Source organism: Schistocerca piceifrons, chromosome 5, assembly GCF_021461385.2.
Source record: "Schistocerca piceifrons isolate TAMUIC-IGC-003096 chromosome 5, iqSchPice1.1, whole genome shotgun sequence".
Lineage (NCBI taxonomy): Eukaryota > Metazoa > Arthropoda > Insecta > Orthoptera > Acrididae > Schistocerca > Schistocerca piceifrons.
Genome location: NC_060142.1, coordinates 638676710 through 638700576, shown reverse-complemented (window position 1 = coordinate 638700576; position 23867 = coordinate 638676710).

Here is a 23867-nt window from a genome sequence, read left to right as displayed (position 1 = left end):
TCTTTATTTCAAGTCTATGATCTGTAGGCCGTCAGACTATCTGTTTCAGTCAGTAATGACCACTGTCAGATCTGTTTCTTCCGTATATAAGGAACAAAGTTCTATAATATTCATCGGTTTCCAAAACATTGCAATCGTTACGAAAATTTGTAACTTACCAGTGAATAGCTCTTTTACTAAACAAACTATTTAACTCAGTGTGCCTCTATTTGAGCCATACAGCTACAACTCAAACATCACGAAGACCTAACGTAAGAAACGTCAAATAGAGCCAATGCTTACTACGTGTTTCGATACAAAAACGATACCGCAACCGTAAAAAGTACCTGGAAGTGACGTAAACACATTCTCTATATAGGGAAAGATTTTATACAGCAAACGTAAAATATAAAAATCGAAAAATTAGGTATACAATACACTCAGGAGCCAAAGGAACTGGTATACCTGCCTAACATCGTGCAAGCCCCCGCGAGCACGCAGAAGTGCCGCAGTACGACGTGGCGTGTATAGACTAATGTCTAAAGTAGTGCTGAAGTGAATTTACACCACGAATCCTGCAGGGCTGTCCAGAAATCCTCAAGAGTACGAGGGGGTTGAGATCTCTTCTGAATAGCACGTTGCAAGGCATCCCAGATATGCTCAATAATATTCATGACGGGGGAGTTTGGTGGCGAGCGGACGTGTTTAAACTCAGAAGCGTGTTCCTGGAGCCACTCTGTAGCAATTATGGACGTGTGGTGTGTTGCATTGTCCTGCTGGAATTGCGCAAGTTCGTTGGAATGTACAATGGACATGAATGGAGTCATGTGATCAAACAGCATGCTTACGTACGTGTCACCTATGAGAGTCGTATCTTGACGTATCAAGAGTCACATATCACTCCAACTGCACACACCCCACACCATTACAGAGCCTCCACAAGCTTGAACAGTCCCCTGCCGACATGCAGGGTCCATGGATTAATGAGGTTGTCTCAATGCCCGTACACGTCCATCATCTCAATAAGGTTTGAAACGAGACTCGTCCGACCAGGCAACATGTTTCCAGTCATCAACAGTCCAATGCCGGTGTTGGCGGGCGCCGACCGTCGTGCCCGAGCGGTTCTAGGCGCTTCAGTCTGGAACCGCGCCACCGCTCCGGTCGCAGGTTCGACTCCTGCGTAGGGAATGGATGTGTGTGATGTCCTTAGGTTAGTTAGGTTACTTAAACCTGTTCTTGCAGGATCTATCCACGCCCGCAGCGAAGTCGGAGATTTGATGTTTGATCGGTTTCCTGTTATTTACGGTGCACTCGTGAAATGGTCGTATAGGAAAATCCCCACTTCATCGCTAGGGGACTGATGACCTTAGACATTAAGACCCATAGTGCTCAGAGCCATTTGAATCATTTGTTGACGGGCCCAAGCGAGGCGTAAGGCTTGGTGTCGTCCAGTTATCAAGGGCACACGATTGGGCCTTCGGCTCCGAAAGCCCATATCGATGATGTTTCGTTGAATGGTTCGCGCGCTTACGCTTGTTGATGGCCCAGCATTGAAATCTGCATCAATTTGCGGAAGGGCTGCACTTTTGTCACAATGAACGATTCTCTTCAGTCGTCGTCGGTCCTGTTCTTGCAGGATCTATCTCCGCCCGCAGTGAAGTCGGAGATTTGGTGTTCGATCGGTTTCCTGTTATTTACGGTGCACTCGTGAAATGGTCGTATAGGAAAATCCCCACTTCATCGCTGCCTCGGATATGCTGTGTCCCATCGTTCGTGCGCCGACTATAAGCCCACTTCAAACTCACTTAATTCTAGACAACTCGCCATTGTAGCAGCAGTAGCCTATCTAACCACTGCGCCAACCTTTATTGTCTTATATAGGCGTTGCCGGCCGTAGCACCGTATTCTGGCTGTTTACATATCTCTGCATTTGAATACGCATGCCTTCACCAGTTTCTTTAGCGCTTCATGTATAATATGAAATAAAAATGGTATGAATTCTCTAACGTGCGTCTGGGTTTTGATTAAACTAATATATTCATACACAGCCGTAGTCTCTTTCTCGAGAACCAGAAAGCGCTGTTCTAATCCTTAATTTGATTCAGATGGCTCTAAGCACCATGGGACTTAACATCTGAGGTCATCAGTCCCCTAGACCTAGAACTACTTAAACCTAACTAACCTAATGACATCACACACATCCATGCCCCAGGCAGGATTCGAACCTGCGACCGCGGCAGCAGCGCGGTTCCGGACTGAAGCGCCTGGAACCGCTCGACCACAACGGCCGGCTAATCCTTAATTTGGTTAGCCTATGTAGTCGACCGTTTAAATGAAAAGTAATGTTCTTTCGAGTAACGATCACCTCCACAGGTGTATCTTGGTAAACTTTTCAGGAAATAAATTCTCATTTGAACATTTCATAAAATACTAGGTATTTAGTTTCTAGAAGTTGGCAGCGTTAGGTTTTCCGTGGATCTGTATTGCGTCACTACCAATATTGTCCATCATCCACCGGAGGCAGCAGTTGTTAAGAAAATTGTTTATCTTTTTTAGCATGCAATCTCTAATATTAGGAACATAATCCTCAGCAATGTGGTATAGGGCGTCAAGCTCCCATCATCTTGCAGTCCTAAATAAACACGCACTTCAAAAGCTCACAAGGTTAAAATATAAAGAGCAATAAAATTATTTGGACATGAAATTCTGATATTACTTTAAAAAATTCAAATCCAGACCCTCTGCTCCCCTTATTAACAATTCACTGAAACGTTTCTTTCGTAGAGCGGTAAACATGGGTCTCATCTGCAGCCTATCCGGGCACTGCTAGTGTGTAAATATGTGTATGATTCTGTAAACTGCACTGATTCATAAAACTGGAGAGACTGGTAATCCTTTCTTCAGCGGTCTTTTAGATCTTTATAGGGTTGGCCTTAGCACGATAAATGTGAACGATAACTATTGGTATGGTGTCTCTCCACGTCCCTTGTATGATCTTCGGAGGGTTGTGGAACAACTTCCAACATTTATTTCGATAAGAAGTAGCTTTATATTACGTAACTGTGTATCTGCAATTTATGAAGTGTCTATTCTGTGTTATTTAAGTTCCTTGATCTATGGCAAGAAAATAAGAGTGTTGTAATGTATACATGAAAAAAGCAAACGAACATGTTGAAATGGTAAATTATTATAATAGGAATATGTTTATAAAAAATATTTGTTAAAAACTGGTTCATGTTTAGGGCATTTGTCTTTGTAACATGTAAACGCTGTAGGGAAGTCCCTCCGCGACGGAAGTGGCATGGCGAGATGTAAAAGGTGGGTTTGGCGGTCGAACTGAGCGGCTCCTTTGTGTGAACGACACGGAGTATGTGGTTAGCCTTAGCACGGTACACCTTGTCGGTCATAAGATAGGCAATTGGAAGCTGTTTTATAAGTGATTTGACTCGGATGTGGATCTGGCTATTATTTGGTAATCACGGCGTAATGGAATGTCTCTAATATGTTGAAAATCCGACGCCAAGAAGAGATTTTATATACCATTCGCACATCAAGAGCCATGTGTACAGTTAGCCGCCACGTCACCTCCCACCAATTTTCGCCATTGTTTCACGAACTTCATACACTCAGTTAAGTAATGTATATGGGCATGGACCAGACAATTTGTATGTTGTTTCAATAACAACCACATAAAACATAAATTCGTGCCCGGAACCATATTTTCAATTCTGATCACAAACCGACGCAGGGTCTCACGTAAGTGCTACAATCACCAGGTATCATGATGTAAACGAAGAATTCTAGTATTCATGTGTTTAAAAGTGGTTATTTGCCCAAAGTAAAAGGACTTGTGAAAGTTAAAGTAAGAGTAACATTTGGATACTCTGTTAATTAACTACTCCAAGTAACATTGTTATGGTAGGAAGTTTAAGTACAAAAGTTCAAAGATCAAGCTAAAAGCACTAAAGTGAAGTTGATACTTTTGCTAAAGTATCCTTAGTTAATTATAAAATATAGTTTTGTAGTTTTACTGTGCTAGAATGTGTAAATATTATTACAAAGAATACCTGCTTCATAGTTGATTAATGTTCAAATACATATAAATCTTTAATGAACAGATTTACGGTAGTGCTTTTAGAAGTAAAATTATGCAGAGTTTCAAAGAATGGTGCAGTTTTGGTATCCATTATGAAAGGTTCCTTTTTTTAGTTAATTGAGCTGAGTGTTGTATTTTATTGTCTTTAAAGTAATTTAAGTGAATGATTAGCTTTTGGAGTTAGTCATTACTATTGTAATAATCAAAGACCTTTGCCTAGTGAAACTGTACTAGTTTATGGGTCTCCATCATATTCTCCACCTATTAAGAAAAAACTGAACTATTACTGTTACTCAGGGAAACTGCTATATGTAGAGGAGCTTAAACAGTGTATTTACGATGTTACTCATCTGTATTTGTGTTTTTCATGTCACTCAAGATAGAAGCCCCTCATGTCCAAATTTATTTCTGCACTTCATGCAGTGGCATTTCAGTATTTGATTAAGTAATGCTCTTTAGTGTGGCTGTCATTAGTATGAGCTCGGTGCAAATTTGCTACCCTCAGTTTATTGGTGTGTGTATTATTGGCAACTACAGCTACACACAGTACAGAGTGCACTATGTCAGTTTGTATCCTATTTGCTATTCAAAGGGAAATCTCAACAGAAGTAACTTCAATAACTAATACGCAAATTTCTCAAATATATATTTCCAAATTAATGTGCCTAATTGGGCTGTCGACCGTTCATTTTTTCATTCATTGATGATTTTACTACTTTCATTAACTCCCAAGGTTAAAGCCCGTTTGGTTTTCCTGTTAATTTCACCAAATTCGAAATTATAGTCCGATACCCTTGTCCATTAGACATACGCGTGGTCGAACATCGAAATCCTCTCAGAGGGTAACATTAGCGTGTTTCACTGCACATTAGTGTTGTATGTGGCTTTTCCCGGGACAGGATTAAAGTTTCGGTCATTAGGGAATAGTTTTATAAACTGATGACTCAGTTCAGTTCGTCAGAGCCGCACACATGTTCACAGACTAGCGGTGCACTGAGGGGCAGTTGAGTGACCGTTGTTTACAGTGTTACGGAAGCAACTCTTTGGTGGAACACGATTAAGCGGACCAGAGAAACTGACGTAGTACTTTTATTTGTTCCCATATTTCGACCTTGTGTGCTTTTGATGTGCATGCTTACGTAGGATTCACTTAGCCAGATGACTGGAGCTTGACTCTAGAAACGCATTACAGAAAAGTATATTCGTAATATTAGGGGTTGTATCCTAAAATATTAATAACCATGAGAACTACTTATATTAACAATAACATAATGGTCTATTTCCTAATGTATAACCTCTGACCTGTCGCTGTTACTCGAGTTCAAGAAAAATGAGAATGGTTTGAGTGTGGTTGACATTAAGACGTTGTAGAACTAGAGGAAGATCAGTTTGGATTCCGTAGAAACGTTGGAACACTCGAGGGAATACTGACCCTACGACTTATCTTAGAAGATAGGTTAAGGAAAGGCAAACCTACTTTTCTTGCATTTGTAGACTTAGATTGACAATGTTGACTGGAATACTCTTTCAAATTCTGAAGCTGGCAGGAATAAAATAAAAGGAGCGAAAGTCTATTTACAATTTGTACAGACACCAGATAAAAGTTATGAGTCGAGGGTCATGAAAGGGAAGCAGTGGTTGAGACGGGAGTGAGACAGGGTTGTAGCCGGTCCCCAATGTTATTTTATCTGTATATTGAGCAAGCAGTAAAGAAAACAAAAGAAAAATTTGGACTCGGAATTACAATCCGCGGAGAATAAATAAAAACCTTGAGGTTTGCCAACGACACTGTAGTTCTATCAGGACAGCAAAGGACCTGGAAGAGCAGCTGAACGGAATGGACAGTGTCTTGAAAGCAGGATATAAGATGAACATCAACAAAAGCAAAATGAGGATAATGGAATGTAGTCGAATCAGCTCAGGTGATGACGATGGTATTAGATTTGGAAATGAGCCACTTAAAGCAGAAAATTGGTTTTCTATTTGGGGAGAAAAATAACCGATGATGGTCGAAGTAAAGAGGATACAAAATGTAGTCTTGCTACGACAAGGAAAGCATATTTGAAGAAGAGAAATTTGCCTCAGGAAGTCTTTTCTGAAAGTATTTGCATGGAGTGTAGGCATGTATGGAGGTGAAACATGGACAATAAACAGTTAAAAGAAGAAGAGAATAGAAGCTTTCGAAATGTGATGCTACAGAAGAATGCTCAGGGTTAAATGAGTAGATCACGTAACCAATAAGGAGGTACTGAACATAATTGGGGAGAAGAGGAAATTGTTGCAAAACTTGAAAAAAAAAAGAAGGGATCGGCTGGTAGGACACATTCTGGGATACCAAGGGATCACCACATTGGTACTGGAGAGAAGCATGGAAGGTAAAAATCGTAGTGGGTGGCCAAGAGATGGATGCAGTTAACAAACTCAGAAGCATGTAGGTTACAGTAGTTACTCGGAGATGAAGGGGCTTGCACACGATATAGGAGTATGGAAAGCTGCATCAAACCTGGAGACCACAACAACAACAGAACTAGAGTGGAACACATTAAGTTGTATGAAGTCGATGTCCACTGCCGGCCGAAGTGGCCGTGCGGTTGAAGGCGCTGCAGTCTGGAACCGCAAGACTGCTACGGTCGCAGGTTCGAATCCTGCCTCGGGCATGGATGTTTGTGATGTCCATCGGTTAGTTAGGTTTAACTAGTTCTAAGTTCTAGGGGACTAATGACCTCAGCAGTTGTGTCCCATAGTGCTCAGAGGCATTTGAACCAATCAATGTCCACAACGTTGATGTCGTGAGTGCGTCAATGATGTAGAGAAACTTGCGTGTGTCAAACGTTGATTCTGAAGGTGAAGTATTATTTTGCCTTTAGCGTTACATGTGTGGAAACAAGAATTACGGCAATAAATAATGTAAGTAGAAAGTTCAAATGGTTCAAATGGCTCTGAGCACTATGGGACTTAACATCTGTGGTCATCAGTCCCCTAGAACTTAGAACTACTTAAACCTAACTAACCTAAGGACATCACACACATCCATGCCCGAGGCAGGATTCGAACCTACGACCGTAGCAGTCGCGCGGATCCGGACTGCGCGCCTAGAACCGTTAGACCACCGCGGCCGGCGTAAGTAGAAAGCAAACATTAAAGTTGTGCCCCATAAACGAAAGTTGGAAGGTGTTTTTCTACATCTGGAAAATGATTTCTGTTCATATTTCACGCCAGTCACGTAAGGTTGGTGGTAGTAGCACCAGTTTGTATTTTAAAATCAGGTCTGCTTTAAATACATGTTGTAACGGTCGTGAACGTTAGTTGCCTTTTAGATTGGACATTATATGTTGATGTTAGTCAAGGATGCCTTTAAGGCGACAAAGACGCCATTATCAGCAGTTCATCGAGTTTGAGGTCGTGTGATAGCGCCACGTGAAGTCGAACATTCCTTCTGCGATATAACAGAAAGATTTGGCAGGAATGTAGCCACTGTACATGACTAATGGCAGCGGTGGTTACGAGAATGTACAGTAACAAGGGGACCGGGCTCCGGGCAGCCACTTCGCACTACCGAGAGAGAAGACCATCGCGTTCGGCGTTTGTCACTCGTGCATCGTTCTGCATCTGCTGCAGCAATTTGAGCAGCATTTGGCACCACAGTGACACAACGAGCGGTTACAAATCGGTTACTGCAAGGACAGCTCAGAGCCAAACGTCCTATAGCGCGCATTCCACTACCCAAAATCACCGCCATGTGTGTCTTCAGTGGTGTCAAGGAGAACTCACTGGAAGCCAGAGTGGAGGTCTGATGTATTTTCTGATGAAATCATCGGTCTCAGTGATGGCCAAGTGTTGGTTAGAAGGAGGACAGATGAGGACCTGCAACCGACCTGTCAGCGTGCTAGATATACCGGACATATGCCTTGAATTACGGTCTGGGGTGCGATTTCGTATGACAGCAGGAGCACTCCAGTGGTTATCCCATACACAAGGCTGAAAATTTGTACGTGAGTCTCGTAATTCGATCTGTTCCACTGCCATTCATGAACAGTATTCCATGGGGTGTTTTCCAACAGGATAACGCTCGCCCACATACCACCATTGTAACCCAACATGCTCTACAGAGATTACCAGATCTGTCTCCAGTCGCACACATATGGGACATCATCCGGAGGTTCGAGCCCTCCCTCGGGCATGGGTGTGTGTGCTGTTCTTAGCATAAGTTAGTTTACAGGACCGATGACCCCACCAGTTTGGTCCCTTAGGAATTTACACACATTTTTTTTTTTTTTTTTTTTTTTTTGACATCATCGAACGAAAACTCCAGTGTCATCCACAAACAGCACTAACAGTCCGTGTATTCACCGACCAAGTGCAGCAGGCATGGTACTCCGTCCCACAAATTAACATCCCGCTCCTGTCCAGCACATTGCATCCACGCTTCTGGCGGTTACACCGGTTGTTAAAGTTCCAGCACTTCACATTTGCTATAGTTTATCAAGCGTTAATATTAATTTCGGATCTTGCAATGTTAATCAGTTAAAGACGTTACGTTGACAAAAGTATTCCAGAAATTTCGTTACTCTGCGCTAATTATTTGTTGGTACTGCGATTTTTTTCGTAGTTGTATTTCGTGATAGTCCGCATCGCTGGAAGTGATACACCTGGCAGTCGACGTGGCCACGGCGATCGGAATTCAGAAGAAATAATTAATTTAGTTAAACTTCTTTATTTAAAATATGGGGCACCTCTAATTCTATAAGAAGCGATTTAATTCGAAGGATTACCGATGTGCAGTGAGGTGCAACAAGTGTGGATATATTTCGGTATAGGACAACTGCACTGAGCTAATGCATGCAACGAAACAAATATTCAGTAGTTTGCTGTGTAAGTCGTAATCAAGATACAAAATTCTGTGTGCTGATAACGCAGACCAGGTTTCTTGCTGCACAGCAGTGTTGGTATCTCTGTTATACGGCACGAAAAGAATCCACGGCAATGACGTAGGTGTAAGAATGGAAAAACACAGAAGCATATTCCCAACTTTTGTAGAACTCTGTATTAACATATACAGGGTGGCGCACAAAATGTGTTACCAATTGTTTCTTTCACAATTTACGACGCACATTAGATATCCCGCTAGGATCTCTACAGCAGTACCAGCAGAGCTTGGAAAAACAAATGAGTTCCGAAATGACGTGTAATTCACGACACTGCCGCTAGGAGACTAGTAAGCAGCAATGGCTGACAATGGAAGGCTGACGACACAGCAACGATCGGCAATTGTGTTACTTTTTCATGAAACGAAAAGCCTTGTTGTGACTCAGAGGCGTTTTCGACAATAGTTTAACACACGATGGGTCCCTTGCAAGAAGACCATCCACAGATTGTACGATAAATTTGTACAGGAAGGAACAGTATTGGAAGCGAAGCGACCTCGGCCTAAGCCTGTTTGTTCGCCGGAGAATACTGAAGCGGTACGAGCCGCTGTACAGAGAAGCCCCGGGAAATCGTGTAGAAAGGCAGCAGTGTAACTGGGAGTATCCAGACGCTCCGTTCAACGCATTCTTAAAAGTGACCTCCATATGTACCCATACAAAATTACCTGTGCACAGAAGTTCACTGAAGAACACAAGCAGCAGAGACTACTGTTTGCTCGGTGGGTGGAGGATAGGGAAGAAACTCTCAACAACGTTTGGTTTTCAGACGTGGCGCATTTTCATTTAGACGGTGTGGTTGACAAACAAAATGTACGCTTTTGGGCCACTGAAAACCCACAATCGCTTCATGAACGATAATATTATGCTCCGAGGATTACAGCGTGGGCACAAATTTCCTGTCACGGACTTATTGGACCCTTTTTCTTTGAATAAACTGTGAAGAGCGAGCGTTATTTGAGCATGCTTTGCAATAGCTTCATTCCACAGCTTCTTGCTACTGCCTTGCCCTTCAACATGCAGTGGTTAATGCAACAAGGAGCAAGGCCACATACTGCAAACACTGTGTTGGAGTTTTTACACGAGAATTTCGACATGCCGACCATTTCACTCAGGTTTCCAGGTCTCTTCAGTGACCGACAAAATTGGCCCCCCAATAGTCCAGAACTCAATCCGTGTGACTTTTTTCTTTGGGGGTACCTAAAGGAAAAAAATTTTCCCGAAACGTCCACGTGATTAAATGGAGCTCAGAAGACTTACTCTTCAAGCGTGCAGTGAAATTACGGAAGACATGTTCCGTAGGGTAATCACTCAATTCAGTGTCTGTTTGAAGGAAGTTAGGAAACGAAATGATGGACATATTGAGCAAGTGCTGAGTGAGAAAAAATCTCCATGGACGGCTCTGCATTGTAGTTCTAACATTCTGCGTGGTGTCTGTTTATTCTATATCGTGTCTCCCTACCACTTTCGCGCAACGACGCTCTGAGCGTGTTTTTTAGAGAATTGACTAGTTTGAACCTGGGACCTGTTGCTGGTAAAGAGACGCCAGACCACACATGACATGTAGAGTTCAGAAGAGTTCAGTGAGACTAGCGATGATATAACCAAATACTTAATGATTTCAGCGTCAGCTCCACTGCACTCCCCGTAAAAGAATCTGAATACTAACTAAATTTAGTAGAAGGGGTTCAAGGCTTTCCTATTTTTAGTTAGCTGGTAAAATAACGTCGAAAAAGCAGTTAAGTTTACCATTGGAAATTTTATTCTACTCACAAAACATTGTTTATAAATTGCACTATTGGTAAAAGGAAATGTTTTAATACAGAATGATAAAAACCAACTGCGTTCAACAAAAATGTGAACGAATGTTCCTTGAAAGGGTTTCCAAGTTCTACAATGGATCGAAGGATGACCTATGCCATATCACATCTATAATCTAGATTTAAGTTTCATAAAGGACAAAACTATCAAAATGGTCTACAGTGACCCTCAATTATCTTTAATTACTTATTTAACTTGTCGTAAAGTACAGTGGCTGATGTGGCTTCACAATAATCGTATAACAGAAAAATCATCGCGTTTCAGATTTTTACTTCACGTAGCAAATGTGAATACCATGAGCATTAATTGACGATCGACACTAGTATTACACAAAACGGGGATGTAACAGATGAGACTTCTGCAGTTCTGAGTGAAGCCTTATGCGCTCAAAGATTCGGCATCGCGTGCGTTCTTTACCTTGTCGTTGGTTATGCAGCGTCAGAGGGCGGCGGGCGACGCAGCTCCATACAGCTCGCCTTCTCGCAAACAACTCTCTCCTCCTTACTGCAATTTACCGAAGTTGGTTTTGAAAAAAATGCTGTCTGGCTGTGTTTTCATCTGACCAATGAGGGTCTCAATGTTAAACTTAAGCTCCGCCTACAAAAATTCTGTCTATCCAATGAGAAACGTTATACTTTTCGTGGTGGGGCAACGTTTTTTAAAGTTTGCAACGTAACAGAGACGCGAAAAAGACTCACGCTAAAAACCTGCGGGTGATGTGGTCCTAGCGGTTAGCTGGCGACGTGGGTGTCCGTCCCTTATCGTAGGGCCTTCACGCTTAACACGGTTCTGCTCTCGGCTTCTGTTCTCGTTTCTCCCCTCGGAACTGCGTCTGTCTCACGGTGGGAAGGTATGACATGCATTTAGGCATTCTTGTGTTAGTCTGTGGTATTCCATTTGCTCACTCGTTACTCACATTACTTTGGTTAATTTGATGTCACGATTTATTCGGAGCTATGTGACATACTACTAGATTAGCTTATCATGTCAGGGTTTTCATGGAAGGTGTTGGATTTGCCTGACACCTTGCATAGTATATGTTCCTTTCGGATTGTATTGACAATAAAGTTTATATTCAAAAACAAAATGGTAACACATTTCGGCCGCCACCCCGTATAAGTTAAGATTGTCATCTCACAATTTGCCCTAATCGTGATAGGCGTTACATTACAACTGATCGACATTCTGGGTCGGTATATTTGCAGATAACCTCTATAAGTGGGTGACTCGGCAAAACGAATACATTTTCTTTGTTCCGACCTCCTCTTCCTCCTCCTCCTGCTTGACAAGTGACTGGAGAGTCCAGTACGCATCCCGGCTCGGCAGACCGTCTCCCAGAGACCGGTTGCTGGAGCCTTCAACTCGTGGGCGGCAGACAGAGCCGGCGCCGCTGGGCCTGCTGGCCTCTCCAGAGCTCCGTGCCCTCCTCCTGTTCTCCGATGGCAAGTCGCAGCTTCCCTTCCTAGTGGTATTGATCGCCGTCCGCTCTCGCTCCGGATGGTTCGGACAGAAAAAGCGGCGCCATCTCTCACACATCGCTGCCGCAGCCTAGTGGCCATAGAGGCTCAATTCTCCTCGTCACGTGCTTTCACTCGGGCAAGAATTCATAGAGACCTGTTAATTATCAGAGCTGTACAGAAGCCCATAGGTTCAATCCATGGGTGAATAATCTGCGTCAGAACTCTCTTTTCTGTCATCAGCAGCAACAATATTGAAAGTTATCTAAATAAATAAATATAAGACTGAAGTACTGATGTTGATTGTAAGATCTGAGCTGTAATAACAAATGATCTCTCGTAATGAAACTTGTATTGTCGTAATGTGAAGGCATAGCTGCACTGTAATTATAATTAATTGTTGTAACGCAAAGGGAAGTCTTTCATACTGTAAAAGTTAACAATCTCTGTGCAACAATTTCCTACAGTATAAACTGCCTGAATAATGAACTTTGACATAAAACCTACGGTAACTGATTTTGTAAAACCCATCACGGATCCCAGAACTAAAACTGATACACAACACAGAAAAATCTAACTGTCTCTGAATGACGTAAGTTGGCCGTGACTGAAAATAACATCAAACTATTTATTATGCTTATCCATCACGGATATTTTAGAACCGTGACTGTATATTGAATGTAAAAAAGATACACAAAACTGCGGCCAGTCACTTTTTTGAATAATTATGTTTTATTCCATGAACCGATTTTCGAACCTCTTCAGGTTCATCTTCAGATGGTTTCAGGAAGTTACATCATTATTTGCTAGCATAATGCTGGAGGCTGGTTCTATGACAAAGAGATGGAACGAACTTTAATGTATCGTCATGACTATAGCTTATCTGCCGATATGGATGTAAGTTTAGTTTTTTACTTACTGCGACAGTATAGGCGGCGCTTTTTTCGGTTAGTGTCCATCTGTCTGCCTCCATTTTGATGTCCAGTTGTTGTATCACTACACACACTTCCACACAAACTATATTAATTTACATTCTGACAGCGAGACTTTTCTAGCATCCAGCAAGCGCTTTACAACTGTTGCTTGTAGCAAAGATCTTGACAGAAAGGTATGGCCTAGGCCTACTTTGCACAGAGATGTAATTCGTTCTTCTTTACATGTATTAAAGTCGATATAAGGGCAAATATGTTTTTTTTTTTAAATCTGCCTATACTGTAGCAGTATGCAAAAAACTAAATTTACATCCATATCGGCAGATAAGCTATAGTCATGGCGATACATTAAAGTGCGTTCCATCTTTTTGTCATAGAACCAGCACCCAGCATTGTGCTAGCAATAATGGTGTAACTTCCTGAAACCATCTGAAGATGAACCTGAAAGAGTTCGAAAACCGGTTCATGGAAAAAAACATAATTATTCAAAAAAGTGACTGGTCGAAGTTTTGCATATCTTCTTTACAATCAAACTCTTTACTCCTTCCTCTATTCTGCGCAAATCTGAGTAACGCGTTGCAGTACTGCTCTGTCTTACGCGCCGCTCTGCTAAAACTGCAGGTTACTATATCTACACAGACACATTCGTGGAGTGCAATGAGTTTATTATTAGTTGCAAATCGAAGTATTTGCGGAACGCATCCAGTTCCCCCCCCGCCCCCCCACCTTCCCCCCCCCCCCGCCCCCCCGCCCCTCCACATACACACACTCTTGAAAAAACCATGATAAATTAAATATTGTGAGTGAAAGGTAGGTGAAAAATGGTGGCGCTACAATAATAAAAGAGTGACTTCAAAAATATTACCTTATAGTTCCTCTTCATGTAAATAAAAGATTCCATTACACTTCCTCCTTCACAGATCAGTTACCATTACGTAATCATCTTATTAAACACATCGATAAATTGAGACTTTACATTTGAAACGTAACATTACAACGGTTCCTCACTTTAACAAAGCTAACCACTATCTGCTACTGCGCCTACGCGCACACCAAAGATAATAACCTAACCCTGCGAGGCAGCTTACAACATCGCTGCTCGCTCAAATCGATTCAGATACCAAAATTATACATGACACCTATCAATCTCCTGTTCGAACCTCGGGTGCCATGCTCTGTCATACTGCAAAGAAGTTCGTGCAGTTTAGTTATTTCCGTAATCTACTCCATTAGAATGTACTGATCCCCTGGTTCTGCTACCGGAATTTTATTGTTCTGTTTAGGTAGACGTGTAGAGTCAGAAGAGATGATAGGGAGTAAATAAAAAGGACTTCAGCAAGTACACGATTAGCAACACCGGTAAAAGAAGAGTACGAGAGGATAGTACAATATGCAACATCACAGTTTGTAATCTTGCTTTATTCAATCAAAGTATTTGCAACTAAGTACAGTCTTCTGTTTATTAGGTTCTAGACAGATCGCGCTCCCAGGCATATTAGCTCCTGTACTAACGTAAGTTACTTAAACCAGTAAAGGTTGTCTATGACACATGCTACATCTTCGTGTGTTGTATACAGACAGACAGAGACAGCACAGTCACTGGCTTTCTCTTCTAACTTGAAATGCTTCTGTGAATACCTGATAGCCGGCCGAAGTGGCCGTGCGGTTCTAGGCGCTGCAGTCTGGAACCGCGAGACCGCTACGGTCGCAGGTTCGAATCCTGCCTCGGGCATGGATGTGTGTGATGTCCTTAGGTTAGTTAGGTTTAACTAGTTCTAAGTTCTAGGGGACTAATGACCTCAGATGTTAAGCCCCATAGTGCTCAGAGCCATTAATACCTTATAAGTGAAACTGGTTCTGCCGAATGTTTACCGAAGTATTTCAATGGAATCGAAAAGTTATAACTTTTCTTCTTCACACTGAAATTCTACAGTATTTTAGTTCCGTTCATAACAGAGATCTGGATCGCTTAGTAATCGAACAGTGTAAAAAAATGACCTATACCAAAATGTTTACAAAAAAAACGCCATTTCTCAGGAAGTCATATCTTGGGTTCTGTCATATCTTGGGTTCTATTGATCACAGAGACAAGGGATCAATTGTTTCGCATAGCCCTTGGCCTAGTAATCAGTTTTACACCTATTGGAAGAAAGGGCATACTGTATCCATCATACAGTACAGGGCCAAGTATTAAACATTACGCACTTTCTCGAGCACAGGCAAATTGAGAAAATCGATTGATTCTTTTGCATTCCATGTTCTCTATGGTACACCGTGGGGGGCTTATAAGACTTTTATCTGTCAATGGGCGTTTCCTGAGAAAACATCACAAAACTTTAAGGTTTTCGGGTACGACAAGTACCGGTTGTGGGGATGGCCACTTCTATAATTTCTATTCATGGCAGAGCGTCAAAAGGTTCGCCATATTTTCTGCACCTGGTGTTCTCGGGGTATCATTGAACTGATTTTCGACATCATTATCCGTTAGCGAGATCCAGTGATTGAAAGTTAATACACTCATGCACGTAAAATGAGCACTTAATATCCGCTCTGAGGCGTAAATGTAGTTTTAAGTGACTTATTGAGCACTTGGAAGGATTTCTGAGGTCATCGCAAGGGTTACGAGGTCACCAAACTACATTTTAGTCGCCATTTTTCCACCAATAAAACTTTATGGCACGCTGTTTCTATATAATCTCCACTTCACGCCCATACAGGCTGTCTTGACCCGGAATTTATACGATGGTGATGAGACATGGTGGCGTAAACACCTTGCAAAAAATAATTTGGACGTACGAAATTTTTCGTACTTGGAAATGAAAGGTCGCATTTTTTGGTATACTATATGCGTAGCATAAGAACGTTGTAAATTTTGACGTAAAATAGGAATGACTGAAAATTCAGTAAAATATTTCTAATAACTTTTTTCCCCTTTTAAGATGCAAATCGTCAGCAGAATGTTTTCGGTGGAGTGCGACCGATGACAAACGTATCCAGAAAATAATCTAAAGCACACGATTTTGCTTTAACGTTACATTATACGTATTTATTTGTTGTTTGTACGTGTCAAAGCATTATGTTGGTGCATAACTTCACAGGTTCCTTTTTTTCATGTTGGTATTCCACTTGCTATTGATTTATTTATCGATTGCCATTTTATATTTGTACTTCACTGTTGCTATTTGATTTTACGTATTGTCATTTTGTGGTGTGCAGGTAGTGAGTAAAGCTGTGGATGCTAGAAAATGTCTTGCTAAGTGGAGAAATCTGAACGTTTCCGACTTACGCTTCTGTTTGAGTTCAGTAGAGGGGTGAGAACAGCGAAGGCACTCATAAATATTTGCGCCACTGGTCAGAGCACGGCGACATAGCGGTTTTCTCATTTTAAAGAGAATCGTTTTGATATTAGTTACCCTCCACGTTCAGGAAGATCTTCGGACTTTGATGAAGACCGTTTAAATGCATTAATTCACAATGTTACACGTCATTGTTCTCAAAAACTGGCAAATGTGATGAACTGTGATCATTCTATCACCGAGCGAGATTTGCATGCAGTGGAGAAGGTTCAGAAATCTGCTGTGCGGCTGCTCATCCCTAAGCTCAACTTGTTTTCGGAGTGTTAAAATTAACAGTTTCTTAGATCGAGTACTGCGTTACATGTTTCGCCTTCGCTCTCTCCACCATTGTCGTCGCACGTCACTGAACCGCTAGCAAAATGTTTCTCGCAGCGTGCTGGAACTCATTCCGCTCCAAAGAACCACACCTCTCGCCTAGGGACACCATAGCATCCAGGAAACTAATTCAGACCTTTCCGAAACTGGTTCTCGCTTTGACAACCCCCCCCCCCCCCCCCCCACACACACACTCACAAAATCTAAAGGGAAAAATTTGTCGCTTATCCTACTAAATTTCGGTATTGGTTTCGTAAAAGATCCGCGTCAGACGAGAGATTTTAGTTTGTTATTTCACTGTTACTGACACTGTTGGCCAGAAAGTTTGCCGACGTAATCTACGTGTACTACTGAGAGCAACTATAAGATATTGTTGTAGTATCATTCACAGTTTAGGAGATAAGGTATGACAAATATTGGGTAGCGCAAAAATCTGCTTTCTTTTCTTTGAAGCTTATGTGTTTCTCTACTTCAGTAGCAACAATTTTTCAATGAATTAAGAAAAGGTGCCACAACGTATTTCTCGTATCACTCTGTCATGTGCAGCTACCAAATTATGAGAATCACCACTTTCATCTTCAACGTTCTGATGCGTATCGCACCGTGCCTAGGAAATCCTTTTAGGAAGCGTGCTGCGGCCTGCATCAAACAGTGAAACACGCAAGTCTATTCTGCAACCCGCTGTGATGTCACATCCGCACGTTCCTTCTGTTGTCGGTACACCAAAGCAGAGAATTCGCGCGCACTGAGTTTGGCCGTGTTTATATCGCGCTGAGCAGAACTATGGATTCAAGGAGTTCTGCCGTTCACCACTAGATGGCAATGGCAGCGACGGTTGATAGTCATCGTTGTTCAGCCAATTTGCTCGAAATATTGATAAATTATGCACACAAACATTTCTTATATATCAGTCCACTTAACTGTAAAAACCGTATCAAAACCCCTACAATAATTCGTGAGATTAGTCATAATATACAGAAAGAAGAGAACGAAGGACTTGAATTTATATATCTAGTAGATTTTTTAATCTTCGTTTTTCGTTGTGGTGAAATCTTTCAGGAAAGTTAAATCGCCAACTCTCTCCTCCGAATGCGAAAATATTTTGTTGACTCGCACCTACATAGGGACAGAAGACCATCATGACGAAATTACAGAAATCAGAGGTCACACGGAAATATTTAGGTGCTCATTTGTGTCACGTGGTATTCGGGAGTGGGACAGTCGAGAAATAGATTCAAATTAAAATTTGCAGAGTAGTCACGCAGGTCACGTCTAATTTCTTTGAACTTATTGCTGTTGTTGTGGTCTTCAGTCCTGAGACTGATTTGATGCAGCTCTCCATGCTACTCTATCCCGTGCAAGCTTCTTCATCTCCCAGTACCTACCGCAACCTACATCCTTCTGAATCTGCTTAGTGTATTCATCTCTTGGTCTCCCTCTACGATTTTTACCCTCCACGCTGCCCTCCAATACTAAACTGGCGATCCATTGATGCCTCAGAACATGTCCTACCAACCGATCCCTTCTTCTAGTTAAGTTGTGCCACAAACTTCTCTTCTCCCAAATCCTATTCAATACTTCCTCATTACTTATGTGATCTACCAATCTAATCTTCAGCATTCTTTTGTAGCACCACATTTCAAAAGCTTCTATTCTCTTCTTGTCCAAACTATTTATCACCCATGTTTCACTTCCATACATGGCTACACTCCATACAAATACTTTCAAAAATGGCTTCCTGACACTTAAATCTATACTCGATGTTATCAAATTTCTCTTCTTCAGAAACACTTTCCTTGCCATTGCCAGTCTACATTTTATATCCTCTCTACTTCGACCATCATCAGTTATTTTGCTCCCCAAATAGCAAAATCCTTTACTACTTTAAGTGTCTCATTTCCTAATCTAATTCCCTCAGCATCACCCGACTTAATTCGACTACATTCCATTATCCTCGTTTTGCTTTTGTTGATGTTCATCTTATACCCTCCTTTCAAGACACTATCCATTCCGTTCAACTGCTCTTCCAAGTCCTTTGCTGTCTCTGACAGAATTACAATGTCATCGGCGAACCTCAAAGTTTTTATTTCTTCTCCATGGATTTTAATACCTACTCCGAACTTTTCTTTTGTTTCCTTTACTGCTTGCTCAATATACAGATTGAATAACATCGGGGAGAGGCCACAACCCTGTCTCACTCCCATCCCAACCACTGCTTCCCTTTCATGTCCCTCGATTATTATAACTGCCATCTGGTTTCTGTACAAATTGTAAATAGCCTTTCGCTCTCTGTATTTTACCCCTGCCACCTTCAGAATTTGAAAGAGAGTATTCCAGTCAACATTGTCAAAAGCTTTCTCTAAGTCTACAAATGCTAGAAACGTAGGTTTGCCCTTCCTTAATCTACCTTCTAAGATAAGTCGTAGGGTCAGTATTGCCTCAGGTGTTCCAACATTTCTACGGAATCCAAACTGATCTTCCCCGAGGTCGGCTTCTACTAGTTCTTCCATTCGTCTGTGAAGAATTCCTGTTAGTATTTTGCAGCTGCGACTTATTAAAGTGATAGTTCGGTAATTTTCACATCTGTCAACACCTGCTTTCTTTGGGATTGGAATTATTAAATTCTTCTTGAAGTCTGAGGGTATTTCGCCTGTCTCATTCATCTTGCTCACCAGATTATATAGTTTTGTCAGGACTGGCTCTCCCAAGGCCATCAGTAGTTGTTATAGTTTAAAAACATGAGGTGTTAATACAGTTATCGAAACGTATCTATAAGAAGTTAAACTAAAGCGATAATTGATGTATAATAAGTGGTCACAGATAATCAAACGCAGCTGGCGTCACTTCTCACTGCTTGATGATGCTAAGCACTTCAACTGCGCTGGTCGATAGGTGGAGTGGGATGTGGGAACTGAACATGCAGTTACACCTGCACTCTGGCCGGTGTGAACGAGCGGTTCTAGGCGCTTCAGTCTGGAACTGCGCGACCCTTACGGTCGCAGCTTCGAATCCTGCCTCGGGCATGGATGTGTGTGGTGTCCTTAGGTTAGTTAGGTTTAAGTAGTTCTAAGTCTAGGGGACTGATGATCTCAGATATTTAGTCCCATAGTGCTCAGAGCCATTTGAACCATAACTGCTACGTGAAGTACTCTCAGTGCGATTTGTTGTACAATTCAGCTACGAAAATTCGAGAAATAAAACTAAGAGTAGCTAAAATTTTTGTAGATAGGGACATGACTAGAGAATGTTTCAGAACTACAGTATATTCCATGAACTTTGTGTGTGAACCCTCACATCTAGTATGAAAGTTTATCAATGGTACCTAACTGTCACATTCAGACCGTCGTGTCAATGTTACTGCTGTTATTGCTGTCTTCATTCCGAGCACTCTACTTGAACTTACTTGCAGGTATCAAAGCTTCGTCTGCCGCTACAGCTGTGTCATAAATTTCCTTTCTCCATAATAAGTTTGAAACGCTCTCATCAGTTAGTTGCTCTCCCCATTTAATCTTCAGAAGTCTTCTGTAGCACCACATGTCAAAAACCTCTTTTGTCTTCTTATCTGAACTGTTTATTGTCCACATTCTCTTCTTTGCTACACTACAAACAAATAGTTTCAGAAAAGACGTCCTAACACTTAAATTTATATTCAATATTTCTGTTTTCAGAATAGCTCTTCTTTCTGTTGCTAGTATGAAATTTATATCCTCGGTGCTTTGGCTATCGTGTCACTCTGCAGTCCAAATGTCAAAAATTACTTTTAAAGTCTCTATGTAATTACCTCAGCAGTACCTGAAATATTTCGACCACACACCATTACCATTGAATTGTTTTTTATCGATAACCACTTTTTAAGACTCTATCCACTCCATTCGACTGATATTCCAAGTGATTGGCCGTCTCTGACGCAACTGTAATGTCATCAGCAAACTTAAAAAATTATATTTCTTTCCCTTCAACTTTAGAGCCTTGGTTATTGGGCCGTGAGGCCAGTGATAGGTCGGTATCCCAAGGCTGTCTGGGATGTCTGCGGACACATTCTTTATATAAAATGTCCCATTAGTCATCTACCGGTTTCGGTTGTTGGCCATCATCCAGAACGTAGGGTACAACAGATTAGTTAGTTCAAAACATGCAATATTCTTGTACGGCGACGGGATTTTGGACACCTTACAAGTCGGGTGCCTCAGTTTTATGTGTCGTTTATAGTATTGCAAGACACTTTTTTGCTACATGGAACAGATTTTTGTGTGTACTTTTCACTTGTTTGAGATTTAAAACATATGAAATTGAGAGTGACGAGAATAACTCCCTTACGCAAATTTGCATGTTTAAGTTAGGTAGAAACAGGGTGGAAGCATCACTGGAGGGGACGCCATTTAAAATTAGCCACGCTGTCACACAATAGCTACAGAGCTGGAGCCTAGTCAACGTCAAGGACAGGTTATGGGCATGGCAGAGATGGAGTGTTAATAAGGTGGGGGGGAAGGGGGGGGGGACACATTAAAGCCAGCCAGTTATACGACACTCTACTTATTAAGCCATTTGCTGATCGGGCAGCCATGGCTACTAGAAATGAAAGAGCAACTGCCATTAGCTGTTCCGTCCAGTGGCCAACCCAACTGTAAAGGGAGGGGAAGCCAGGCTGAGGAGACGCGCAACTGTCCACCGCGACAGGCACTTTCCCTTGAGACGTCGGTGAGTGTGGTTGGAGGGCTTCCCTCTCTGACGAGACGACATGGAAAGGAGATATATTGGTGCGAACATTCGTCCACCCGGCTCCAAAAGTCAGTCAAGAGCTGGCTGAATACTTTTAGTAAATCTCCTTAGCGGAGAACGAAGAGCGCCAACATAATTAAGTTCTTGCGAGAACAGCGAGGGCAGAGAGACACACGGCACGCCAGCATTGCGCGTGTGCTTAGCCATTAAAGGGGCAGACTAGGGTGAAGTTAACGTTTTTCGTTTCACTAAAACGTAGGGCAAGTTTGCAGATATAGAATCAGCCAGGTTCAGCATAGGATTTTGGTAGATTTACAGATCCGACGACACACGGCGGCAGCAAAGTAGACGGCGCTGTGCAACACAAGGTAAAGAACGCAGCACGCCACTGAAGGTAAATGTCGTGTCACGAGCCAGTTATTATTCTAGTGATACGAAGCTCAAAGTAGGAAGACCTGTCCTCCTTGTAGTATTTACCGAAATTGACGTATTTCCTTCCTGCGCTTGATGGCCATGTTTGGCTAACATTTGTGGGGAAAGAATAAAATTTGTTAGAGCTGGTAATAGTGTTCAGCTCGACATTAGGATAGTTTTCCACAAGAGAGTCTTTCTCACAGTTAAAATACTTAAGTATCCTGAGTTTCTGATATTATTGACTATTCTGAATTTTTTTATATTATTGACCTTTTATATACGAGCGATGCCTGAGATCGTTTCTTAGCTTTGGTTACTGATAATAACTCGATACCACTGCCTAAGAGTTTAATTTGTGCACCACAGCACTGAAGATGTTCACTATGTGATTGAAAACCGATTTTGCTATCAATAAACCATCAATATTACGGCCGACGCTGACCTTCCTTCTAATTACAAATGTAAAGGTTTTCGATTCAACTAAATATCTAGGAATTACATTTACGAACAACTTAAACTGGAACAGCACAAAGAAAATAAGGGAACGCAAACCAAGGACTGCGTTTTATTAGCAGAACACTTGGAAGGCGCAACACTCTACTAAAGAGACTGCATACACTACGCTTTTCCGTCTTCTTCTGGTGTACTACAACACGTATGGGATCCTTCCTTACGAAAGGGTAACACCAACTGAGCCAACACAGTACACGAACCTAGTCAAAATAGTCCCACTGAGTCAAAAGGTAAAAGAAGACTCAACGGTAAGTATCGATTCATCATAAAAAAAATTTTCGTATGGATCATTTGCACAACGGTAAGTGGACATGCAACACGTATGGACTTGATATTCATCTTGAACTTTTATTGTAAGCTTCACTTCTTTTTGTTTTTAAACTGCGATTCACGGAATCCAGTTTTGTGCCGCTATACAATAAGCTCGTTGATTCGAAAAAAGCGTATGGTGAGTAATTTATACTCTGTAGTAGCCATTGATATGAAGAAATGGATAATGGGATTGTAGTAGCATTGCAGCAATGTGGCCTCACTGGTGTGGTATGGTTAGGTTGAGGTATTGTATTTACGTTATTAGTGTACACGTCTTGATACAGATAAGATTCCTTTATGATAAGTCACTTGATACAGCTTTTTGTAGAATGTTTACTGTGGTTCTACCGTTTCAGTTCCCTACCGAATACGCTGGGTATATGTATGACGTAGTATTTACATTACGATCGTTCACTCTCTTCTCATAGAGATCAGTCTATCTACATGGAACACGTGTTAACATTGCTACTTCAACTCTTGGTAAATGGTATAGAATGACAGCTGAAGAGTTATTGTTAGGTTTGACTGATCTTCCGTTTTGTTTTACAATAGTTTTAGCAGATTTTGATGTTTATATACTTTCCTGGATCGACTTAAGTAATAGTGACTCATTTTTGTGTTTTTATTGCATATAATGGACCAATGCATTTGGGTTCAGTTAGAGCTACCGTCTTCCTGTATGGAAGTAGTCTTAACTTAAGGTATAACAGGTCTTTGTTAAGCATTTTAGATTTCATTGGTTAGCATATGACGTTCCTTTTAGTACACATTGTCTTTGTTAATGGCACTCCTATAAGTAGTCCAGTGGAACTGTTTTACATAAGTGCTTGTCATATGAGAGATCGATTTGACTGATAACAGGGCGCGGTGCGGTCATCATTTTGGTTGTGGATATCTACATAGCTGTCACTGTTTATGCTTCCATCACTTCATTGACGATACATGTTCGCCGAGGCTAGGTTTTTGAGAAGTTTCACCGTGATATTGGCGGTTCGTTGAGTGAGACATGTAGTTTGGTAGCGACTCGCTGA